Source organism: Pinus tabuliformis, chromosome 5_2 (assembly GCF_031772625.1).
Source record: "Pinus tabuliformis cultivar Carrire ecotype Pingquan chromosome 5_2, CPIR1, whole genome shotgun sequence".
Taxonomy (NCBI): Eukaryota; Viridiplantae; Streptophyta; class Pinopsida; order Pinales; family Pinaceae; genus Pinus; species Pinus tabuliformis.
Genome location: NC_142306.1, coordinates 953,714,483 through 953,731,255, shown reverse-complemented (window position 1 = coordinate 953,731,255; position 16,773 = coordinate 953,714,483). Strand labels below are relative to the sequence as shown.

At 33.9% G+C, this 16,773-nt stretch overlaps 1 pseudogene; it reads right to left on the bottom strand.

Moving 5' to 3' along the window:
• Window positions 1-4,134: 4,134 nt before the first annotated feature.
• Window positions 4,135-10,640, bottom strand: LOC149162428 (CSC1-like protein ERD4; annotated as a pseudogene).
• Between the last annotated feature and the right edge of the window lie 6,133 nt (window positions 10,641-16,773).

Genomic DNA, 16,773 nt, shown 5'->3' with positions numbered 1-16,773 from the left:
TAGTATAGTATTTGTTTCTTTCTAGCCTAATTTCACTTTCAAGTCATTAGAATAGATTTACTTTCCTGTTGATAAGATAGATTTACATTCATGTCATTAGAATAGATTTATTTTCATGTCAATAGAGTAAGTTTACTTTCATGTCAATTGTCATCTCAATTTCATAGATTATAATACTTCTTCCCAAGTTCCAAAGTTGAGACACTTGAAAATTAAAGTGTGTACATAGTCATCTTAGACATTTTTCATGAATAAGTTTTATTTCAGCTTTGTCATTTATTTCAATAGATTAGGATTCTCTTTTGAAATTGAAAGTTGATTCCTTACATATATGGTACAAGTATACTTCACAATTTCATGAACCTTGGGTTTGAAAATTTAATGACAAGTAATTTAAATAACAATAAGTTACCCAACACTAATTCTACTCATTTGACTCAACTAAGTGATACTTTGTCTTCCAGTTTTTTGTGGCATGCTCGTTTTGGTCATATAAATTATGATAGCATCAGGATTATGAGACAACAAGGCATTAAAGGGCTTCCTATTGTTCCAAGAAAACTTACTCCATGTGATGCTTGTATTTTAGGCAAGCATAGTAAGCAGCCTTTTCATAACTCTACTTCTAGAGCTTCCAAGAAGTTAGGTCTCATACATTCTGATTTATGTGGGCCCATGCTTGTTCCATCTGCTAATGGTAATAAATATATGTTGACTTTTATTGATGACTACTTGAGGATGTGTTGGGTTTATATGTTGAAAGAAAAGTCACAAGTTTTTGAAACTTTTAAGAATTTTCATTTATGGATTACAAATGAAACTCAAATTAATATTGGCACCCTCCAGACTGATAATGGTGGTGAATACACATCTAATGCATTTAAAAAGTATTTACAAGACAATGGCATCAAACATCAATCTACAATTCCTTTTAATTTGTAGCAAAATGGTGTTGCAGAGCGTATGAACAGGACATTGCTAAATATGATTAGATCGATGATGTTTTTTAAGAATGTCAAATTAATGTTTTGGGGAGAAGCAGTACTTTGTGCAGTCTATATTCAAAATCGTTGTCCTTCTTCTGCCATCAATAATAAGTCTCCTTATGTATTGTGGTATAACAAACTTCTTGTTGTTCAACATTTCAAAGTTTGTGGTTCTCCATGCTATGCTTTGATTCCTATGTAGAAATGAAACAAATTGGGTGCCTAAAGTCGCAAATGTATTTTTTTGGAGTATTTTGATACTTCTAAAGCTTATACGTTGTATGATGAGGAGAAAACGAAATTTGTTGTTTCTAAAGATGTAATTTTTCTTGAATTTGATAAAGATGCATCCACTGTTGATAGACAACTCAGTCATTTGGATAAATTCTCTTCAAAGAAGTTTTATTATGAATCTGATAATGATCTTCCACATACTGAAGGGGGGATTCCCATTCTAAATCATTCTGTGGATTTTAATTCAGTAAATTTTCCATCTTTAACACTAGATGATGATAATGTTTCTTCCAAAGAAAACTTGGATGATAGTAATGTTTCTGCAGGATCATAAATTGCTCTTGAAGAGCCTATTCTCGAGCCTATTTTTCAAGATGAGAAACTACCACAACAATCACTACGAAGATCAACACGCATCAAGACATTTCCAAGAAAGTATGATGACTTTGATACATGGAATTCTTCTAAATAAAATAAATGAAATGAATGAGATGTTACTTCAAGTTCAGGTAACATTTATCATGATTGTGAATTTAATTTTTTTGTTGTTAATGTACCTTGTACCTTTGAAGACGCTGCTAGTTGTGATGAATGGAAATATGCAATGCAAAGAGAGTATGATGCTCTCATTAAAAATGGCACTTGGAGGTTGGTAGATCATCATGTTGGCATCAAACCTATTGATTGCAAATGGACTATAAGGCATATGGTTTGCTTGACAAGTATAAATCAAGACTTGTAGCAAAGGGATATGCACAAAAAGAAGGTGTTGATTATACAGAAACATTTGCTCCTACAGCTAAATGGGCCATATTAGAACCTTGTTTTCTCTTGCAGCTCAAAAGGGATGGAAAATACATCATATGGATGTAAAAACAACCTTTTTTAATGGAGATTTGAAAGCTTTGTATGGTTTGAAACAAGCATCTCGTGCATGGTATGAAAAGTTAATTGAACATATTCTCAAATTAAATTATAAGATTTTCGACCTAGATGATGCAACAATTTTTGTCAAGAAAGTTGGAAGATCAGTTGTATATCTAGTTGTTTATGTTGATGATTTGATGATCATAGGAAACAATTATGATTATATAGCATCTATTAAAAGGGAACTACAAAATATTTTTGATATGAGAGATTTGGATTTACTTCATTACTATTTAGGAATTGAAGTTGATAAAAAAACCCAAGCATGTTTTTATTTCTTAGAAAAAATACATTGGAAAATTATTGAGTAAATTTGGAATGTAGGATTGTAATATTGTTTATACTCCAATGGGGCAGAACCTAAAGTTCACTTCAAATGAAGGAAGTGAATTTGAATATCCAACAAAGTATAGGAAACTTGTTGGAAGTTTAAATTTCTGATTACTACTCATCATGACATAGCTTTTGTTAAAGGAATATTTTCCAAGTTTATGCACACTACTATACAAATAGGGTTTTTAAGACATTTATTTAAGACGAAATGATAATTTCGTCTTAAAATGATCATCTTGTCTCAATCGTTTCATCTCAAATGTCATCTTGTCTAAATTGTTTCATCTCAACTATCACTGGGAAATTTAAGACATTTTTTTATGACATTTCGTCTTAAATTACTAAATGACCATGTACCACGTCACCGAATAAATTTTCAAGGTTCCTCATGAGTTTTGTAACTCCTTTATCCTTCTATTGACACCAACTCTCAGAAATTAGTGCCTTTGGTAGCTTGTTAAAAATGTGTGGAGGTTCTTCCAGTATCATTGAGGTTCTATAATTCAATCACTAATTTAGTCTCTCTCAGTGAATCCCAAATGGGCTCTTCTAGTGTGTCTAGGGTTCAAAATGGATTTGCCACATTTTTTTTTTCCCTTCAAGTTTGACAAAGACAAAAGGACTGGTGGGGTTTTCTGTAGCAGAACGGGACACCTAACTATCTCTTATGCAACTCCTCCTCAATTTTTCTATGGAAATCAAGACCCACATAAAATTTAGGCAAGACTTTCCTTCCACAGGCACCGAAAAATCCCCATATCTTTCTGAGGTTGTCTCTGGAGCTTGGCTGTCAGCACCCTTCTCCTTTGAGCTAGTGAAAAAGGTGGATATATGTTCTAGAGCTTGGTGTCCAGTCCCCTTCTCCTCTGAGGCAGCGAAAAATGTGGATAAAGGTTCTGGATCTTAGTGGTCAATCCCCTTCTCCTCGGAGGCTATGAGAGAGGTGGATAGAGGTGCTACAAAAATTTTGAACTTGAGCACTGTTACTTTGGTTAATGATAAATATTTGGCTGTTGGACATCCCCCTTAGGAATAAAACATATGCTCGATCACAGGTGGAAAAAACCCATCTGAGGTTGTTGCAGCAAAGGCCATTGACAAATATGTGGAAGAGGGAAAAAATTTCCTTGAGCTTGCCGACCCGCCTAGCCTTGGAAAATAACTTTCAACTACATCCATCTCTAGCAGCAAGGATATAGAAAGTAATTCTCTATCTGAATCCAACTCTCTTATCAAATTTATATCCTTGTAATATTTTATGCTTATTGACCAACTTGAAAATAATAAACTCAATCTCTTGAAACACTTATCTGAATCTGAACTTTATACTTCATCCACTCCTGAAATGTTTCATTATAAACCCTTAGGTACCTACAAAAACATGGTTCTGAGATCAAAAGGGTAGTCCATAATTATGCTCTTCAAAACCATTTTGGACCCCTCTCTCTTGAAAACCCTTGGTTCTTTGACTCTTCCTATTGACTGCTCAAATTTGGTGTACCTACAAAAACCTAGTTTTGAGGTCAAAAGGGAATTCCATGACTGTGCTCTTCAAAACCAGTCTAGACCCCTCTCTCCAAAACCCTTGGTTCTTCGACTCTTCCTATTGATTGCTCAAATTAAGTGTCTCACTCCTCACCCAGGACATATCCCACTAATAACCCTTCTCGTCCTTCCAACTCTTCGATTGAAGAGCCCAAGCCTCTTGTACCTTTGCTTTAGTCTTACAAATAAATATCCTCTTGATATGATATATCACTAGTGGAACCAAGCGAGAAATTTCAAACCCATATCCTACAAAAAACTTGTTTAAAAGGACAATTCATATATAAAGGCAATTAGACATAAAGACTTGAAGAAAAAAACCATATCATTAATAGAAAACCAACAACAAATTCTTTCAGAGACTGGGAACTAGAATATTGTTTCATGAAATTGAAAGGGAAGGGAAACCCAGCTTACTTAATAGCAACAAAACTAATGAAGAAGGTCACATTGAGAGAAAGAGAATTGCCAAGTATTGTAACAATTAAGTTGGGTTTCTTTTCAATCACCTTAAGGGAATCAAACAAAGTGCCACCTATTTCCACTCCCAGGAAAACGTTGAAGATAATAAATCAAAAATACTTTCTAGAGGAAGCTCTCACTACATGGCTTTCTGAAGAAATCCCTTCAACATTGGAGAGAATAAATATAATTGTGGGAAAGAAATCCAGAAAGAGAAGCAAAGAAATCTAAGGCAAGTAAGCTTCAAAGATTCTTTTAAGTGATTTTTTATCCACAACCAATTTCAGAAAAGGCGAAAGTATTCCTAAATTATCAAGGGTTGTAAGTGCATAGATAAAGGTTTTGGTAATCATGTAGAAAACAATAGTTAGAAACACAATAATGTATACAATCTTCTCTCGAATCATCCACTGATACAAGGGAATGGCAACTCTCGAATCATCCACTGATACAAGGGAATGGCAAGGTTTTTCCACAGTATGTGACAAGGAGCAAGAGAAGCCATTACATTCCATCTATCTGCAAGTTGTGAATGCACAACCTGTGATGTAATTGTTGCACCACACCAGTTGTTGAAAATTATAAAGGTTGTTGCAACCTATTTCTCTATCAGAGTAATATTTTGTTTGGTTTCTAGTTTAACTGGAAAATCCTTAATCTTATCATTGTATAAATCTATAGAGTCCACTTTTTGTCCCAAAAATCCCAAAATTCATGTCATGTGCACTGGTTGTATCCCCTCTGATTTCTTCGTTGTCTTAGAATTTTCAAATATGACTTCTGCATCAGCTAGACTCTTTGTGTAGCCTTCTATTTCTTTCCACGCCTTGTGAGCCTACTCATGAAAATTAAAAAGGTTAAATACAAAGCAAAACCCTAGCATTCTCTCAGTCTTTGAGTGTTTGATTGAACCATGAACACATAAAATTTCCATTTGAACCCTTAAAACGCCAAGGAAACCAAAAAATAAAAAGGTTCAAATGGAAGATGGATTGGTGATAAGGCCTAGTTTTGAGCAACTCATCAACCAAGGTTTTTGTCATAGGGTATATACTCCTTATATTTGAATGAGTGGTCATATCCATTGACTATGATGAGGATGAAATTGAGAGAATGTCAAAACCAAATGATATTGAAAAATGAGCCATTGATTTATGGATAGCGATTAAACACACAACTTAAATGCATAATAGATAAGCTCTATGGTTCAAACTTTATCATGTATGAAAATGCAGAGCTTCGCTGAGCTAAGCTACTAATAAATTTGTGCAAATTTTATTATGCCAACATTAGCTAAATGATCTACTTTACGTGTATGTACCCTAATGTATAGTACAAAAATTCAAGACTTAAAAATAGCCTCTCTCTCTCTCTCTCATATATATATATATATATATATATATGTATATATATATATATATATATAGATATATAGATATATATGTATATATATATATGTATATAGATATATCTATATATATATGTACATATATATATATATATGTATATAGATATATCTATATATATATGTACATATATATATCTATATATATACATACATATATATATATATATATACATACATATATATATATATATATATATATACATATATATATATAGATATATATATATACATATATATATATATATATATGTATATAGATATATCTATATATATATGTACATATATATATCTATATATATATATACATATATATATATATATATATATATATATATATATATACATACATATATATATATATATATATACATATACATACATACATATATATATATATATATATATATATATATACATACATATATATATATATATATACATATACATACATATATATATATATATACATATACATATATATATACATACATATATATATATATATATATACATACATATATATATATATACATACATATATATATATATACATATATATATATATATATATATATACATACATATATATATATATATATACATACATATATATATATATATATATGTATGTATATACATACATATATATATATATATACATACATATATATATATATATATATATGTATGTATATACATACATATATATATATATATATATATATATATATATATATATATATATATGTATGTATATATATACATATATATATATATATATATATACATATACATATATATATATATATATACATACATATATATATATATATATATATATATAGATATATATAGATATATCTTGTATTTATTATGAGCAGAGAGGTTTGCACCTTAGTTTTTTTAATTTAGTGCTTAATAGATCTAGGGTAAAACATTTTCATCAGTTCCATGGATGTACAGAGTCTCTTCAAATGTAAATAAAAACAGTGTATCCTATAATCTGAAAGTGTACCTTACTTATGCTACTACTGCTACTAGCCCTCAAGGGGGTGGAATTATTGCAAATTAGGAAAAGTATGCATTGCCACCGTGACAAAAATTAACAATAATATTATCATCAGAAGGAGAAGATTATTTAAAATTTAAATTACCTATGAGATGTCAGTGGTAATCAAAAAGGTTTCAAATTTATTCGGGTACAACCTTATAAAGAAAGAGTCCACTTGTTATTTGTGTGTTTTTCCAACTGGTACAAGAGGAATATCTCAAAAAAGAACTACAAATTGTTATGGTTTAGACTCCAAAGAAGCTTGCTCACTTGTTCTAAGTATCCTTCATTGGCAAAATAATTAAGAGGAATGATCACTTCTAATTTTATTACATTTTAGGATACATACTCAATAATTGAAAGAGACAAAGGAGAAAATTGATGCTCTCGGAATTAAGGATGCGTAGGTGAACAATGACCCTCACTAATATATCAACTATGAAATCTCCAAGCAAAAGTAAGTGCACTCCATTTGCAATTCCTAAAGAGACAAAAATAGTGATATATTTTTTCTTTTCCCCATTCTTGGGTGTCACTACATTTTGTGAAGCAAGTTCGACTAGCGAAGCATCTAGGGAAGTTGTTGTCTCTGCATGCAGCCAGAAGTTGGTTTGAAAGGGTTCACATTAGGTTTCCCATAATGGTAACGGGTTCCTAAGGTTGTCGTCATCCTCGCTCGAGCAGGATGGCAAGGGACTGCTCGCATGATTGTGTAAAGGTAAAATGTGCCCACCCTTGGCCACCTTCTCTCCTCCTATCTGTGATATGTGCACCAGTGAGCATGCATAATTGTGTGCGAACATTACTGAGTTGCAGGTGCTCCTTCATCAGCAGAGGGAGTCAGCCAATGAGTACTAGGATATGATCGTTGCAAATACAAAACAAATTGTATGGCTAGAAGACAAGGTCGGGGCACTCAGAAGCATGCTCGAATATCTCCAAGTGTAATTCGCCAAGTGAAATTCTCTGCCTGTAGAGGAAAACTCAAGCCTGGACCTTAATTGCCTTGTTGTTTCGGATGACTAGTCTGTGTCTTTATATCTAGTTTTCAATGTATCTTTCTCTTATCACAGTTTTGTCAAATATATACTAGTAGAATAATAAGAGTGTTGTTCAGTTTTGTATTTTTGCTAGATAATTCAGCCTATTTTGATAGCCTACATATGCAGCTCATGAATCCCAATGATGTAATGGAATTGTAAATTTCTTGAGTATATGTCGCATTCGGGCACGAAATTGATATAATCAGTACTCTTTGGTGTTAAAAAAAATAGCAATAGATTTTTTTGTATTGATGCTAAGGTTACATCCATTAGAGATTAACTAAATCCTAAATTTCATATCAAGATAGAATTTAGAGAAGTGCCTTGGAAATGTTAAGCCTAATTTAATTTATAATGACAAATGAATTAAATCATGAATGTCATAAGAAGATAGGATTTGTCTTGGAAATAATTAACAATAGAAAATGAATTAGAGGAAAGGAATATTTAAAGAAGGAAGTGTCTTGGGAATCTTAAACTTAATTTAATTAACAAGAGGTTTAGTTTCAAGAGGAGAAGTACAATAACAATTTTTTAATACATCAATTTCACATAAAGATGTCATGAAAAGATGATGCATCCTCAAGTCCGAATTAGGGGTGATTCCAAAAAACCAAATTAACAAGAAAATAATAGAGAGAAGATTTTAAGAAGAAAGTAATTTTGAAACTTGTAATTAAAATTTAATTGTTTTCCATTGTTGTGCTTACTTAGCATTGTTGTTTTCCTTCACTAGATTGACATGTCAATGCCACATAATCTGTTAACCTTCCTATACATTGTCATCTCTTTCTGTATGGTAGTGAGGTCATCTATATTGGGAATCAACCTCTTAATAGGAATCACATCTTCCATAACCTTGTTGTTGGAATTAAAATAATGGGAGTAAGAAAAAAAAGGTTTCAAATCACTAGCATAAGTTCTAGTCCAAAAATCACCACTACTAAAATAAAACAAGGTTGAGGTAAATCCCTTCAACACGAAGGGGATGGTAAGGAATATGGTTCCATCGCTCGCCAATCAAATGCTTTTCCTTGTCTTTCTAGTATCCTTTGTTACCATTATACCAATAATAAGAATAAGTATATTTTTTGGCTCCATTCAAGGCCTTATGAAGATAGCCAATTGTGGGATTAACGCCATCAACCAAGCAAAAATTGTTTACTCAAGATTCAACATTTTTACAAACCTCTGTTGTTCCTTCTTAGAAAGAATCTTGGTAAAGTATTTAAATTATGGCTTTGTCCTTCTTGTCTCTTGCTAAATAGACTAGCATACCACACATCAAAAATAAACATCATTTTCACCCACAACATACAAAGGAGGATGGATTGAAAAGAAATGAAATTGGTTGTGAAATATGTTATGGTAGGATGTGCCATTTGTTTCTCGTGAATTTACTCATGAGTTTAAGGATGGAAGGCATGATTATGTATGAATTTGGTGATGTTCTTAGTTGATTCAATCATCTCCCTTGTAAAAGTAAATTTTGTTATTATCCTTGAGCTTTGAAGTGATGCAAGAGTCCAAAATAGTGTGGGGTGCCTTTCCGTTAACATTCTGCGAGTTGCCACATAATTAGAATCATTATCTATTACCATCTACAAAACATGTTGCACACCTATAGGTTAGATGAAATTTTCCATCAACTCACAACAATGTGGCATCTCTGACATGGGCAGAGGCATCAACAAACTTAATATATATTTGTCACTAGGACAATCAACCAATTTTTTTAAAGCAAAGCCCTACCCTTCGTATCTGTCTGACTGTCTATTGAAGGCTCGAAAAATTGGGACTCCAACAAGGGGGATAACCACCCGGTCCGAACCTTAGGACAACTCCTTTTCCATTTGGAATAGTGGCTCCGACTGGGGATGATGAGACCAGTTTCCCAATCTATTTATGATGTTTGTTCTAACGAGATGACGTTTTTGCTTTTCTGGGTTTTATGGGGTGAATACTCTATACTTAATCTATCTTCTAACTATCATATGCAATCTATTATAATCAAAGAAAACATCTAACTTTAAAACTATCCCAGGAGTAACGTTTATATATGCGATCTAAAATGATTTCTGAAAGTAATTGATAATAAAGATCATTCAATCACGATAAGAAGAGAATCTGTTTAATAATGATTGTTTCGTGTAAAAATTTAGTTGAAACGATATGAGAGATATATCACATAAAGAGTCATTCATATATTCAGCATAAAGAATAAATCATCATCATACAAAAGTGCAATAATGATAACTAAGAATTTAAACTTTCATACATAAATAACTGAAAATGATTTATTGCTTGATACACAAGTAAAAAGCATTAAGAGATAGAAGTACCATTTGTAATATGTCCTACTCATGTGCTCCAGCAATATTGATCTACCTTCAAATCACTTAACATCAACTAAGAGTACAGAAGTGCAATTTCAGTAGAAGATGCTAAACTCAAGTAGAAAATAAATCTCGTTCCATTAATTTTACCAAAACCTCCTCAGTGGGGGGAAAATGTGCACGTTCTGAAGAATGTTTTTGATAAAATTTCTGGACCCCTCTCTAAATGCATGAGAGGGGTTTAAATACTAATCTATGAAACTTAAAAATAGAAATTACAAAAATAGATGAGGAGGTTTAAATGACCTACCTCATTTTAAGCGAAAATAAATAAAAACAAAAATAAAATATGTCTATGACTAATCTTGCATCTGGTCCTTGAGATCACAAATATCCAACATAGGTTTAAGGAGTGTCGGTTGGCCGACTTCAGCTTTCAGTTGTCCTGCGAATATGGCATTGGTGAGTGTTGGCACCATTTTCTCGGTGGAAGTAATTAGGCACTTCAGAGTCATCCATTGGTTGTGTGGTTTCACTAGGTATTGCCAATATGCTTCCCAGTTCAACCTATTTACTTGTCTAATTGCCTCTGCCCTTTCCTCCGCTACTTGTTTCCATACTGCTTGAAGCTGTTGTGCTTTTGGAAGAAAGCCAGGGGTGGTTTCTGCTACCAAATTAGCATTGTGTAGATTTTCATTCACACATTTGATGACACTGTTTGTTGCTGCTGCCGCATCCTCCATTGCCTGTTCTGCCTCTCTGAGCCTAGAATCCCATTTCGCAAATAAGATTTCTTTATGCGATTCATCTATTTTGGGCATATCTGCTCTTTTCCCATCTTCGGATTTCTGCCAGTTTAAGAAGTCTGAAACTTTCTTAAAAATTGAATCATATTCAAGTCGTAATTCCACAACTTGGTTTGTTATGTTATCGCTCATTTTGCAGTGAGAATTCCACTGTGAAATCTTCTGGCATAATAATTCTTTCTGGTGTAAAAGCTGGGAATTGAGGCCAAGTGCTTCTGTGACAAACTGTTCAATTTTGGGATCATCTTTATGCAGTTCTGTTATGCTCTGCAACTGTGCTTCTTTACCAGCTAAACTGCTCTGATGTGCCAACTGCATTTGCTGAAATTCTTGCTGAAGTTCATCCAACTGCATTTCTGCTTGTTGGTTGATACTGACCTGCTGTAACTGTTGTTCCAATAACAAAATCCTATCTTCTTTTTCTTTGAGCAGCAGTTGTACCTCTGCTGCCTTGTCAATGGTTGCTGAAGCATATGTGCCTGTGACCTACGAGAGTCTAGTGAGATTAGCCAATGGATCTATAGATGGGTCTTTCTAGAGAACATCTAGAGGTTCATCCTCAGGAGTGAGCACAGAATCCAACTTTCTTTTCTTTCTTTGTCTTCTAACGACGGATTTATGTTGAGGACTATAGAATACATCTAGAGGAGGAATTTCCTCTATTCTTAATACAATCTCAGATGTGGGAGCAATGGGAATATGCTCTATTTCCTGAGTACTAACAGCTCTTTCTATTACCATTTCTGCGGTCGTCTCTTGTGGGTTTGTTGGTGGCTCTGCGTTTTTTTCCTTTGTGTTAAGTATCTTATTGAAATTTTCCCATTCTTCTTCTAAATCAATTACAGGCGACTTTACTTGCTTTGTAAGGGGAGTTGAGGCTTCGACTTGTTTTACAAGCGAAGTCTACTGATCAGACTTTGCTGTGGACTGGGCTGTGTCTTTTATTGACTCCTCGCTCTTGCTGTGTTCATTCTCTGATGTTTTTTCAGATTGATCGCCAGACTTTTCTACGGATTCATTTTTAAAACTTGTTTTGGATTTCTCTTTTGAGTCTCCACTTATGCTTGCACTGGGAGTAGGATCTCTTACTAGCTCAATGAGTAGTTGGTCCAATGGGACCTTAGATAACTACGTTCTCCTATAGTTATCAAATGTTTGGAGACCTTCTTGATCAAAAAGCATTTGTGCCATATGCTATACTTCTTTGAAGGTGTTTTTCTGTAGGAAAACATCATCAAAGGGATCTTTTTCATGGGTAAATACTCTTATTTTAACCATTATGTTAAAATCTTTTACAATACCAAAGGGATCATATTGCCTTCCCAGGAACTTGGGTAATTGCAAAGATAATACATTGTCAACTTCTTTAAAAGCATGTCCTAAGTCATGCAATGCAAATACTCCACATGTTACAGGAAATTGAGGCCAAATGGCCTTCTTGGAATCTTTCAGTATCTTACTCATTCCTCCCTCGCCGCATGTCTGATAGGCTATCTCCCTAGCCATCAGTTTGTCTGGGACATAAAAAGGTAGAACATGGGGCGAGGCAATACTACCAAACACTCTGATATATGTGAATAATTCTTCCCCGAACCATCTGGCTACGGGGAGAATATCTACCTCGGCTTCTTGGGAAAACCTTGGGGCATCTCGGTTGTAAATATTTTTGTGAATCGGAAGCATAACTCCGTGACAAATTTTGAAAAAATGTGGCACGAAATTAGATTCCCACATGACTTTGTGATATATTTGAATGGGAAGTGGATTTTGAGCAGTCCACTTCCATCCCATAATAGGGAATTTGGAACCAAAACAAATAGCATCCATAACATAAGCGCTCATGAAAAATGGAGGGTAAACCCTCGAAGCAATACTCCTTTTTCTTCTGTACTCTAAAATTGCAGTGGCTAAGTTATCTGACAGGATTTGAGCCCAATTCATTATTGTAGCATTGATAGCTACATCTACTAGGGGTAACCATTCTGACGAGAATTTGGTGTTGTCTGGTTTACCAAATAGCCTACATAACATAGTGGCAGCAAAACAGAAAGGGGAACTAAGAGAACCGGTGGCGTACATATCGTTTTTATCTTTCTTGAGTCTTTCTTCATTGTTTGACCAATTCTTTGTGCATTCTGCCAAGTCTTCATTTTCCTTGGTGAACTTCTCGACAAACTGCCTATTGTAGATGGCCTGGTACATGAGTCTCAGGTTGTCTGGGGTAAACGACCCTATGACTTCTTGGCTTGCCATCTTGAATTCTCTGTCTAATATGTCTGCATCATCTATGATCCACTTAACCATGTCGGTATAAGGGAGTATCTTTGGTCTTGCAGCAATGCGGTGCAAGAATGAGCATGCAAGTTCAGTCAAAGAAGCATCAGAAGAACCGCGTCCATCCACTGTAATTGTTGTTTCCATAATTCTCGGTTGTTCTTCCTCTAATAGCTGATACATAGTCTCCCATGTGGATGTCCCGGCATCTCGATTACAAGTGGTATCTGTAAACAGGGGGGTCATCTCTGATTTCTCAAAAGTGGGTGCCTTTCCTTTCTTCACCTTTTCTTCAGATGTCCCATTCTGTATGTTCTTCCTGAAAGTTGCAAGCAAAGAGCAGAATAAGATAAAAAATTATAGTGAATGTAGAAATAATCAATAGAAGGATGAAAATAAGGTGACAGAGGGTCTTTAATTCTAAATCACTTTAAAAGATATCAACTTGCGTCAAATGGCCTTTCACAACTGATTGTAATCATTCTTTTAATAAATGTTCACTAATGAACCGTTACGCTTAACTTAATGTTCATAACTTCACATCGAAAGTCGGGAAGTACTCTCCTAGAACCGTGAGCCCTTTGAGTTGCGATAAAAGTGATTTTGCGATTTGCTACGCAATATCGCAGATCGCTATATCGCAAAAACTTGTTTTCGTTAAGACTTACCGCCATGGGAGTTGATGCGATATGCAATATGCGAGATGTTATTGCATTTCACAATATTTGCTTATGCTTTATTGAGTAGCGCTGCTTGGTTGTAACTGTGATGCGAGAAGATTATAAGAGTTTTTTAAGATTTCGCATTTCGCGGATATGGGGTAACTTTTATAAGGAAGGTCCGTCGTAATCGTTTTGCGATGCGAGAATAATCCTCTAAAAGCAGGTCTTTTGATGGATTATTTTAATATTAACGATTTTCCATGTATAAAGTTACTTTTAGGTCGCTTTACCATGCGGCGCTTGTTAATAAAACTCATTGTTTGTGAAGTTCTATATGCTCAAGTATGAAAAGGTAACTTTCCATGATTTTGCAAGTTCCGTTTTGACATTTTATCTTATTCTAAACATAAAAAGGCATGACTTGATGCTAGGATTAATTTTTTTGAGGGGTCTCCATTTATTAATGTTATTGCTAGTATTAGTAAATGGGGGGGTTTGTTGATAAGCACAACAATTGGCGATTCACTTGGAAGAACCAGTTATCTCTGAGGGTTTTTTGAATTTTCTAAAACTTCCAAAATAGAGATGGTTTTGAAAATGAAACTGCATGGTACGAAATATAAGGTAAACAGTGCTATTTATTAATAACAACATCTTGTTCTAACTATCTTTATTCTGATTATCTTCTTCTCAGAGTTAGTCGTTTTACTCACATCGATCATTACTTGGTTGTAAAGATAAAACAAAGCATCTCATCTGATCAGTTTTGGTGTACTCATTTGTTGTAGGTAGAGCCTCTGCTGCTAGCAGGCGTTCATAGCCTCGACAGGGTTACCTATTACCCAGCAATGATCCAGTGTCCCACTTGAGAAGAATGCAATTTTCAAAAATAAATCCTCATATATACTTATCACTTTTTCTTTTCTTCTTTCTCTTTTATTTCTTAAAGAACAATGTCTTGGTTTGGTGGCCAAAATTGACAGTGCCATTCACTTGATTTATAACTTAATTGAACAAGTTGGCTCATGATGAGACCCCTTGTCTTTTGATTGAAATAATCTCGAGCCATTACCCTAATTTGATATTCAGTATGGAAATTTCAGTTAGTTATAATCTTTATGATCATGATAAGTCGGCTCTTGATGAGACCTCTTATTCTTTAAGTTGAAAGTGTATAATTGGATTACTCCTTGAATCTTACAAATTCTTCAAGTGGGGGGGAAGTCATTGGTTCCTTAATAATTTTCCTGGACGACAATTGTAGAGTTTAAAGATTGCTTTTTTGCAGAGAGTCTTTGCTTTTTTATTGATACCTTTTGTGACTAATGCAAGGAAAACTTCTTCCTAAGGTTGATTCTAACCAAAAATCAGATAGTTGAAATAGAAAAACAGGGAAAATTTTCAAAATAATAGCACTTAACCCTATGTTTCATAAATGGAGAGTAATTTTCATAGCCATTCTTATTTATAGAAGTGAAAAAACAAAATTGAAATGAGAAACTATTCTTTTCGTGAAACCAAAAGTGAACATTCTCAACTTGTTTTATTATCAAAAGAAAACTTAACTAAAACTATGATCTACAGAAAAATAGAAGAGATTATCTTCTATGGAAAATATTTCTTTATGATTTGTCCATTAACAAGTAAATATTCCCTTTTCCCTGCTAAATCTTGTAACATGAAAGTTGATGGGCCAATGAGTTCGACAATCTGGAATGGTCCAAGCCACATCCGTTGGAATTTAGTATGCTTGCCTTTCTCTTCATGGGCTTTATCCCATTTTAATACTAAGTCTCCAAGTTGAAAATATTTTTTTGAGACTAAGTTTGAATCAAAATAGGCTTTCACTAATTTTTTATGATGCGCATGGATAATTCTAGCCTTTTCTTGTTCCTCTTCAAGTTTAAGAATTTGTAATTGTCTTAATTGCATGGATGAGGAAGGCGTTTCTTCAATGAATTGAACTAAGGCTAGTGAAGGAATAGCTAGATTTGTTGGTAAGACCACTTCTTTCCCATAAACTAAATTAAAAGGAGAAGTGCCAATGGAGGTTTTCTAAGTTATTCGATCTGCCCAGAGAGCATACACTAAAGACTTATGCTAGTTTCTTTGATTTTGATCAATAGTCTGTTTAATAATTCTAATAAGGTTTTTGTTTGTTGATTCAGCTAACCCATTTCCTTGTGGATAATAATTAGCAAAATATTTGAGTTTGAAACCTCTTTTGAGAGTGAATTCTGTCATGGCATTGCCTGAGAAATAGGATGCATTATCAAACATTAAGGCAGAAGGCAAGCCAAACCTGGTGATGATGAATTGATCTATAAATTCAATGATACTCTCAGAGTTGGCTGTCTTGAGTGGAACTACTTCTACCCATTTGGTAAAGTAGTCAGTAGCTGTAAGGATGTATTTATGTTATTTAGAAGAATGAGGAACGATCTCACCTATTATATCCAATCCCCATTGTTCAAATGGTTGATCGATGTTGACCGGCTGTAATGGAAATGATGGTTTCTTCTGTCTTCCAGCAGAATTTTGGAAAATCGTACATCTTCTTACGTAACTGTGTGCATATTTATATAGAGTTGGCCAGTAGTAGCCAGCATGCAGGACTTTGTGTGCAGTTGTATCTCCTGCATAGTGTCTACCCACTGGTCCGTCATGGAGTTCTTGCAATACTTTTTCTGCTTCATATTTCTCGAG